Genomic DNA, 8,449 nt, shown 5'->3' with positions numbered 1-8,449 from the left:
AAAAAAAAAAAATACAAACCAATCCAGTGTGGACTCCAGAACATGAAATGAATTTGCCTGATGCTTACATCTCGACAACTGCTCACCAACTGCCCAGCTTCTCCTACTTCTGCTCACCTAAGAGCTCACCATGACAAAATGATTTAGGTTGTCTTACCACTCACCTTTCACACTTTTCTCCTTTTTTTTTTCCTTTTAAATTGGGGTCTCTCTCTATTGCCCAGGCTGGAGCACATTGACATGATCACGACAATAATGGCTCACAGCAGCCTCAACCTCCTGGGCTCAGGCGATCCTTCCCCCTCAGCATTCCAAGAAGCTGGGACTATGGGCACATATCGCACAGCCCGCTGGGTTTTTTTTATTTTTTGTAGAAACGAGGTTTTACTATGTTGCCCAGACTGGTCTTGAACTCCTGGGCTCAAGCAATCACCTGCCTCAGCCTCCCAACATGCCTCGCTTCCTGCACACATTTTTAACCCAACTGAGGAAACTACACACATTTTTGGTGTTGGCATATTCTACTTAAAAATGACACTGTCTCTCATAGCCATGTGAATATTAAGATATGCTTAATACTCTATAAACTTTAGTTTTGTCTAATGTTCAACAGCATGTTGAAGACATTCCATGCCAGTCATAGTTCCTACTGGTCTTCTATGTACCAAAAATGTATCTTGTTTTGTCTTTTGGGGGAGAAGGAGAAACCAGGGGGAAACATTTTAATTGCATTCAGTTAATTTAACTGTATACAGTTCAATTTAGAACACGGGTACATGTGTTTGCATTTTCCCTGGCAGTTTATACAAACCTTTAGAGTATACCATATGTGTGCAATCACAGCGCAGCTTCTCCTCTTAATTGGGATCCTTTCTGATAATCCAATGAAAGTTCGAGAATCCTTTTGGGGGCGGGAGAGCAACTCACACCCATACATAATTTTGCTTAATAATTTCAGGAGTTCATGGACCTAAGAGAGAAAGTACCCTCCCTCAAAGCAAGGTATATATACCAGGGGGAAAAAAATAAGAGCTTCATAAACTCATCACCAAAAGAGAAATCTGGGAGCAGAGCTACCCTGGAATTAACCTGGACTCTTCTCTCTCAGCTCTGCCATTTCATTTTCCTAGTCAAGCCTGGAGATTAACTCAGAAAGAGACTTCAAATCAATTCCTACTCTCTATCTCCTCAGCTGTACCCTTAATTAAGGCCTTCCTCACCTATCTGTATAGCATAATTATATAATTAACATACAGACTATTAAATCAGACCTCTGAACTTTGCCCTTTTCACTTTACCAGATAGAGGACAGCAGGCAAAAACATTCCCTTAATGACAAACACTGGGTTACTTTCCCCCTTCTAATATGGGCTACCATAATACTTTCCTTACTGATCCTTGTGATTCTAGTCCAACCATCCTCCTGCTGTATAAACCTGTTCTTGCTGTTCTAGACATGAAAAAATTATATCAGAATCAAGTTTTGATCCTGCCTAATATCAACTTCATCTCCTTCTCCATCCAACCCAACCTATACTCTATAAATGATAAAAAAAAATTCAGTTCCACAAAACCCTAGCCTCTTACACCTCCGTGCACATACAGACTCAAAGGCTGAGATCATAAATATTATACTTTATAGATTAGGATATTGAGAAGCACAGAAACTAAGTAACTTGCCAAAAATCACATGACTAAAGGCCCAGAACCAATATCCGAACCTAGGTGTTATTTCTTAGAGAAAACACTTTTTCCATTAAACAGACCTGCCTCTCTACACAAACAATACCTAAACACTTTCAATTACTAATGCCTGAGACTTTAGGGGAAGAATAAAATTTAATTTGACACATTATTTAACTTTGATAACTTTCAAGTTGATGCTATTTTCCAGGGGGAAAAAATGAAATGGACACTCAAAATAATCACTAGGCTACGAAGTAGCCTAAAATATTCCTTTTTCTTTTTTTTTAAGAATCAGTCCTTGAGAAAGCAACACAAAATTAAACATCTTAATTAACAAACGCCACTGAAAGGAAGGCAGCTGCAGTCACAGCATGACCCGCTTGTCTGTCAGCTAGGCTAAAACAAACTGGCAGCTGACGCAGTCGCTTGTCTTTAAGCATCAGTTTGGGTAGAACAGAGTCCAAAAGCTGATAATGTACATTAACACCTCAACTGCAGCCAGAAAACACCACAATGTTTCCAGAGGCAGAAAAAATATATCTAAGAAACTCTATTAACTTTTTTAAAGCCTAACAATCTATTAGTTTAATCTTTTTTCATAACAACGTGTAAATTATGCATAACTGGAGTTTAAGCAGCTAAGTGCCTAAAAGTTTCTGAGTTAGGAACAAAATCTTAGCCAAATTTAACTACAATATGGGTCTATTTAAGATAACACTAATTTCAAAGAACACACTTTCTGACTACAACCCAACTTTAGAAAGAAGTTACAAGATACATTGGAAAAAATGCATTTGTTTGTAATTTATCAAACACTTTTAAATAAATCATGAATCATCAAAGGAATCTTAGAAATTATAAAATGTCTAAATATTGAAATAAATTTATTGAATAGAACAATAAATGCTTTATGAACAAAATAATAAAAATACTTTACATCAAAACTTAGCCCTCAGGCAAGGAAAGATTCCTTAAATGAAACAAAAAAGGGCTCAGACGGAAAGGCGGCCCTCACCCGTCATGACCACACGTTCATGGGAAGCCTGGTGCTAAACCATTCACAGACGACCTGCTTCTGGGTCAGGTTTCAAATGTAGCAGAGCAGCTCCCTCACTGCGATCCATTGAAAATCAGCCTTCAACACAAGGGTTTGTAAAAAAAAAATAATAAGATAAAGAAAAAAGAAAAATAAATAAGACAAAAGATATTAATCATAAAGGAAAAAACATACTAATCATATAAGTGATCAGTAAGTACTTATGTCTACTAATCATAAACATAAAATGCGAATCATAAAGGAAAAGCTTATAATATTAAAAGTAAGAACTTTAGTTCCAAGACACTCCGAAGGTAAAAAAATAAACCACATACTGGAAGAAAATATATACAACACATGATGATAAATTATTGTAATCCACACATAAAAGCAGTTACAGGTCAAAAAAAAAAAGAAAAAAATATTAGGTCAAAAGACCACAGGTCCTTCATAGAGAACAAAACAGATGGCAAACATATTGAAAGAGGCTCAGTATTACAAGGGAAGTTCAAATCAAAGCCACAAAAAAGTATTACAACACATCCAAAAGAATGGCAAAATTGAGTAAGTCAGACAAAATAAACTAATGACAAGGATGTGGAACAAGTGGAGTCATTATATTCGTTGGGATATAAATCGGTACAACTACTTTGGAAAGTAATCTGGTAGTAACTAGTCAGGCTGAAGACTGGTTGGCTCCATAACACAGTAATCACATTCCCAGATATATAGGCCAGATATATCCCATGAGCAACAGAAGCAGTCACATGTGAGCAGCAGTGTTTGCAAAAGATTATAAACAACCCAAATGCCCATCAACTGTAGACTAGATTATACAACAGAGAAAATGAATGAACACTAACATTACCTCAGATGAGTCTCAGAATTAGAGCTCTGAGTGGGGGGAAAAAACAAGTCTCGTAAAAAGACATACAGAACTGGGCTTGGTGGCTCAGCCTGTAATCCCGCGCCTTTGGGAGGCTGAGGTGAGTGGATTGCCTGAGCCCGCGGGTTCGAGACCCGCCTGGGCAGCGAGACCTCATCTCTACAATAAATAAAAAAAAAATCAGCTGGGTGTGGTAGCGCATGCCTGTAATTCCGGCTACTCGGAAGGCTGAGGCAGGAGGATCACCGGAGCCCAGCAGGTCAAGGCTGCGGTGGCCGGGAGCAGCCACTGCACTACAGTCTGGGCGACCGAGTGAGACTCCAACTCAAAAAAAAAAAAGACATATAGTGTGATTCCCTTAGTGTAAAGTTCAAAACAGAAAACTAACACAAAGTTAAAAAATGATAGACACAATGTTCATTCCATGACCACTGTTTTAAATGTCAAGGATATAAAGTGAACAGAGAGACATTTCTGCTCTCATAGAGCTTACATCACAGCCAAGTGAGAAAGAAACTTAAAAATAAGTAAAACAGGCCAGGAGCAGGGGTCACACCTGTAACCCCAGCACTTTGAAAGCCTGAAGCAGGAGGATTGCTTGGGGCCAGGAGATAGACAGCAAATGAGACCCCATCTCTACTATATCTTTAAAAAAAGAAAAAAAAGCAAATATTACCAGGTGGTGAAAAGGGCTTGAAGAATGAGGAGCTAAGGCAGTTGAGGGAGGATATGTTCAGGAGGAGGTGACATAAGGCTTCACTAATACAGTGGCACTGGTGCAAAGTGGGGAGGGACAGAACCACCTCTGAGGGAAGAGGGAATGGGATGATGTGACCAGGGAGCTGACCAGGCCTTCCAAGGTGATGGGAATGCCCACTGTTCAAGATGGGCAGTAGACACCTGGGTGCTTGCTTTGTCATTACCCTCTATACCAGAGCAAGAAACTACAACCCACAGGCCAATCTGGCCCCATTTGTTTTTGTATAATTCATGAGTTAAGAATCATTTTTATATTGTACATGGTTAAAGAAACTAAAAGAATAATGTTTTACAGTATGTGAAAATTAAATGAAATTGAAATTTCAGTGTCCAGAAATACAGTTTTATTGGACAGAGACATCTCATTCCTTTACACACTGTCCACAGCTGCTGCAGCACCACAACAGCAGAGCTGAGTATTTGTGACAAGGGCTACATGTGGCCCGCAAAGCCTAAAAGGTTTCTTGTCTGGTCCTTTACAAAGAAAGTTTGCTGTCCCCTGACACTGAGCACAACTGGGGACTTACCCAGGCTGACTTGGGTGTTCTTTCTCTGGGTTCATAGAAAATTCCTGATCTATACCTTTGCTTTCAGGAAAACCCTTTCAAACTGTTCTTCCAAACTAGCCAGGCATAATTGCACACACCTGTAGTCCCAGTTACTCTGGAAGCCAAGGCAGAAGGATCACTTGAGCCCAGGAGTTTGAGGCTGCAGTGAGCTATGATTACCCAACTGCACTCCAGCCTGGACAACAGAGTGAGATCCTGTTTAAAAAAAAAAAAGGGGGGTTTCACTCAGCTCTCACACCACCACAACAATCATCAATACAAAAGATTTCTGTGACCAAATGTGGTTTCACCACACACTAAGCAGCAGGTACCAGCTGGGCATCTTCTAACTCGATTCTGATACTACCTGGAGATAGTGTCAGATCCCACAGGGAGAGGGCTTAGTCCCACAAGACTGCCCTCCCCACCCAGATACCAGTTGAAAATTCGGGTTTCCAGAACTTCTGACCAACTGATTTCAAGATGGGGATCCCATGACCCCCTCTTTGCGTCTGATTAATTTGCTGGAGTAGCTCACAGAACTCAGGGAAACACATTTGCAGTTTATTATAAAGGATACACATGAAGAGATACAAGCAAGGTATGAGGGAAGGGTACGGAGCTTCCAGAAGCTCTCAGAACTCTGTCCCTTTGGGTTTTTACAGAGGCTTTATTACCTAGGCGTAATTGATAACCATGTAGAAATGTTACTGTACAAAAAGAGTATGATCTCACACTAACAGACTGAGTGGGAAAATCCGGTAAGGCTCATTTGTTCAGATTCTTCTTGGCCTCTCTACGAAGCATTCCTTTCTCTAGAGTATAGGGCAGGACATTCTCTGGAATGAGGGTCTTTAGACCCATAATCAGATTAAAGTCCTACTTTGGGCAGGTAAAAGGAAAATAAAAGAAGGTCAGAGAGAGAGATTCTACTTCCTGAGGCCTGCTCCTGAGGCCTAAAGCACCCCAACATTATAACAAAAGACTGTAACAATGGCTATAGGAGTTATGATCCAGGCACCATGGATGAAAACCAGTAACTATATCATAACACCACAATCTTATACACGTTTCACATATGTTCTTTTGTATCTCTTCAGAGTTTAATAAAATTGTTTTTGGAAAAGCTAACATATTAAGCACATTTCTCTGGTAAATCCTGCTCTCTTAAAGTTCCATGCTTCTCCACCATACTTATATGACTCAGTTAAAAAAACAGATATGTACAACAATCAGAAGCATTAAACCAACACAGCAAAACAAAGCAAGCGACAGTTTAATTTGACTCAATTACAGTTTTAAAAAAAAGAAAAGAAAAGAACCGTAGCGCTAAGGGCTCCAAGTCTGTGGAAAGACCCCACCGCTTTGCTTATGGTATTGGAACACTGAGACACTGGACAGTTGGCTGCATCACCCACTTACTACAGAACATTAGAAAAGCAGCAAAGCTACATTCAATTCCTTCCCTATTTTTATTTTTTATTTTTTTGAGTCGGAGTCTCACTCTGTCGCCCAGACTGGAGTGCAGTGGCCGCTCCCGGCCACCGCAGCCTTGACCTGCTGGGCTCTGGCAATCCTTCCGCCTCAGCCTTCCAAGTAGCCGGAATTACAGGCATGCGCTACCATGCCTGGCTGACCTATTTTTTTTTAAATGCACCATAAATTATTATGTCACATTTTAACAGGAGCTGTCCAATGTCAGCATATATGTTCCCAAAGCAAGTGCCTTCACAACTTTTAATATAAACCAGTATCTTTGAAAAGAGTTAACAATATTAATTAAATAATGATAATGGCTGAAGATGGTAAATTCATTACAACAATCTGTTTTTATATATGTCTGAAAAGTTCCACAAAGTTTTAAAATCAAATTGAAGACTCATATTTTAATTATTAAATAAAATACCCATTTAAAAGAAAAGTCAGACAATTCTCATTTATGTACCTTTCAAAGTACAAAATATAATTTTCCATACTCTTTACTACTGGCAAGAAAAAATAAAAATAAAAAAGTTTGTTTTAAATCTATGTTAAGGCTTTTATCTATGACCTAAGAAAGTAAAAGGACATTCATCTAAAGAAAAACTATGTAGCTGTATTATCTTAAAGCCCTCCAAGTCCTTGTTGAGACCCCAACACAAACATCTACTTCTCTCATTTAACATGTAAGAAAAGCTTTATAACTAAAATTGTCCAAGTGCCAAATAGTCTTTATGAAGAATCTATGTTAAGGCTTTTATCTATGACCTAAGAAAGTAAAAGGACATTCATCTAAAGAAAAACTATGTAGCTGTATTATCTTAAAGCCCTCCAAGTCCTTGTTGAGACCCCAACACAAACATCTACTTCTCTCATTTAACATGTAAGAAAAGCTTTATAACTAAAATTGTCCAAGTGCCAAATAGTCTTTATGAAGACGGATGGTAGAATGCTCCTCCGGCATAAGAAGGCTGGTCTGGCCGGGTTCAGTGGCTCAGCCTATAATCCCAGCACTTTGGGAGGCTGAGGCTAGTGGACTGCCTGAGTCCATGGGTTCGAGACCAGCCCCGGCAACTTGGCAAGACTTCGTCTCTTCATTAAATCAAAAAATTAGCCAGGCATGGTACCACACACCTGTGGTTCCAGCTACTTGGAAGGCTGAGGTGGAAGGATCACCAGAGCCTAGCAGGTCAACACTGGCTGAGGTGGTGGTGAGTGTGCCACTGCACTCCAACCTGAGCAATAGAGCCTCCACCTCAAAGAAAGAAAGAAAAAAAAAAGAAGACTGGCTTACCACTTATAGGAAGGCAGACAGGAAAGAAGCTGTGCCTCTATTTTCCTTTGTATAAAGCAATAAATGAATGCAAATAAATATCTCATTCTATTTGAGCTGCAATTTTGCAGACTAAGTAAAGATGCAGGGAGGATTGTGTACTCTGAAAACTGGCAAGCTTTTAATATAAATATTTACTTTTAGGCCAGGCACTTTAGAAGGCCAAGGAGGGAGGATTGCTTGAGGCCAGGAATTCAAGACCAGCCCAGCAAGATACCAAGACTCTCTACAAAAAATACAAAATAAAATAATTGCCAGACGTGGTGGCACGGAATTGTATTCCCGATCACTCAGGAGTCTAAGGTGGGAGGAATGCTTGAGCCTAGGAGTTCAAGGTTGCAGTAAGCTATGATCATGCCATTGCTCTCCAGCCTGGGCATCAAAGAAAGATCCTGTGTCTCTCCATTAAAAAAAAAAAATCACTGGGCATGGTGGCTCACACTTGTAATCCCAACACTTTGGGAAGCCAAGGCAAAAGGATCACCTGAGTCCAGAGAATCGAGATGATCCTGGGCAGCTTGGTGAGATCTCGTCTCTACAAAAACTAGCCGGGCATGGTGGTGCATGCCTGTAGTTCCAGCTACCTGGGAGGATAAGGCAGGATTGCCTGAGCCCAGTAGGTTGAAGCTATAATGGCTGAGAGTGTGCCTCTGCACTTCAGCCTGGGCAACAGAGTGAGACTCTGACTCAAAAAAGAAAAAATTACTTTTTTTTTTTTTTTT

The 8,449-nt window shown here is 39.9% G+C and overlaps 1 protein-coding gene across 7 annotated transcripts in view; it reads right to left on the bottom strand.

Moving 5' to 3' along the window:
- Positions 1 to 2,746, bottom strand: part of PTK2 (protein tyrosine kinase 2) — a 286,007-nt gene extending 283,261 nt beyond the window's left edge. For all 7 annotated transcript variants that reach the window (XM_021707659.1, XM_021707660.1, XM_021707661.1 and 4 more), the window contains exon 1: positions 2,702 to 2,746. The gene's annotated coding sequence lies outside the window, so the exon portion shown is untranslated. The remainder of the gene's footprint in view (positions 1 to 2,701) is intronic.
- Positions 2,747 to 8,449: the final 5,703 nt, after the last annotated feature.

Source organism: Carlito syrichta, unplaced genomic scaffold (genome assembly GCF_000164805.1).
Source record: "Carlito syrichta isolate Samal-C Ts95f unplaced genomic scaffold, Tarsius_syrichta-2.0.1 Scaffold123331, whole genome shotgun sequence".
Taxonomy (NCBI): domain Eukaryota; kingdom Metazoa; phylum Chordata; class Mammalia; order Primates; family Tarsiidae; genus Carlito; species Carlito syrichta.
This window is presented reverse-complemented; position numbering and strand designations above follow the sequence as displayed.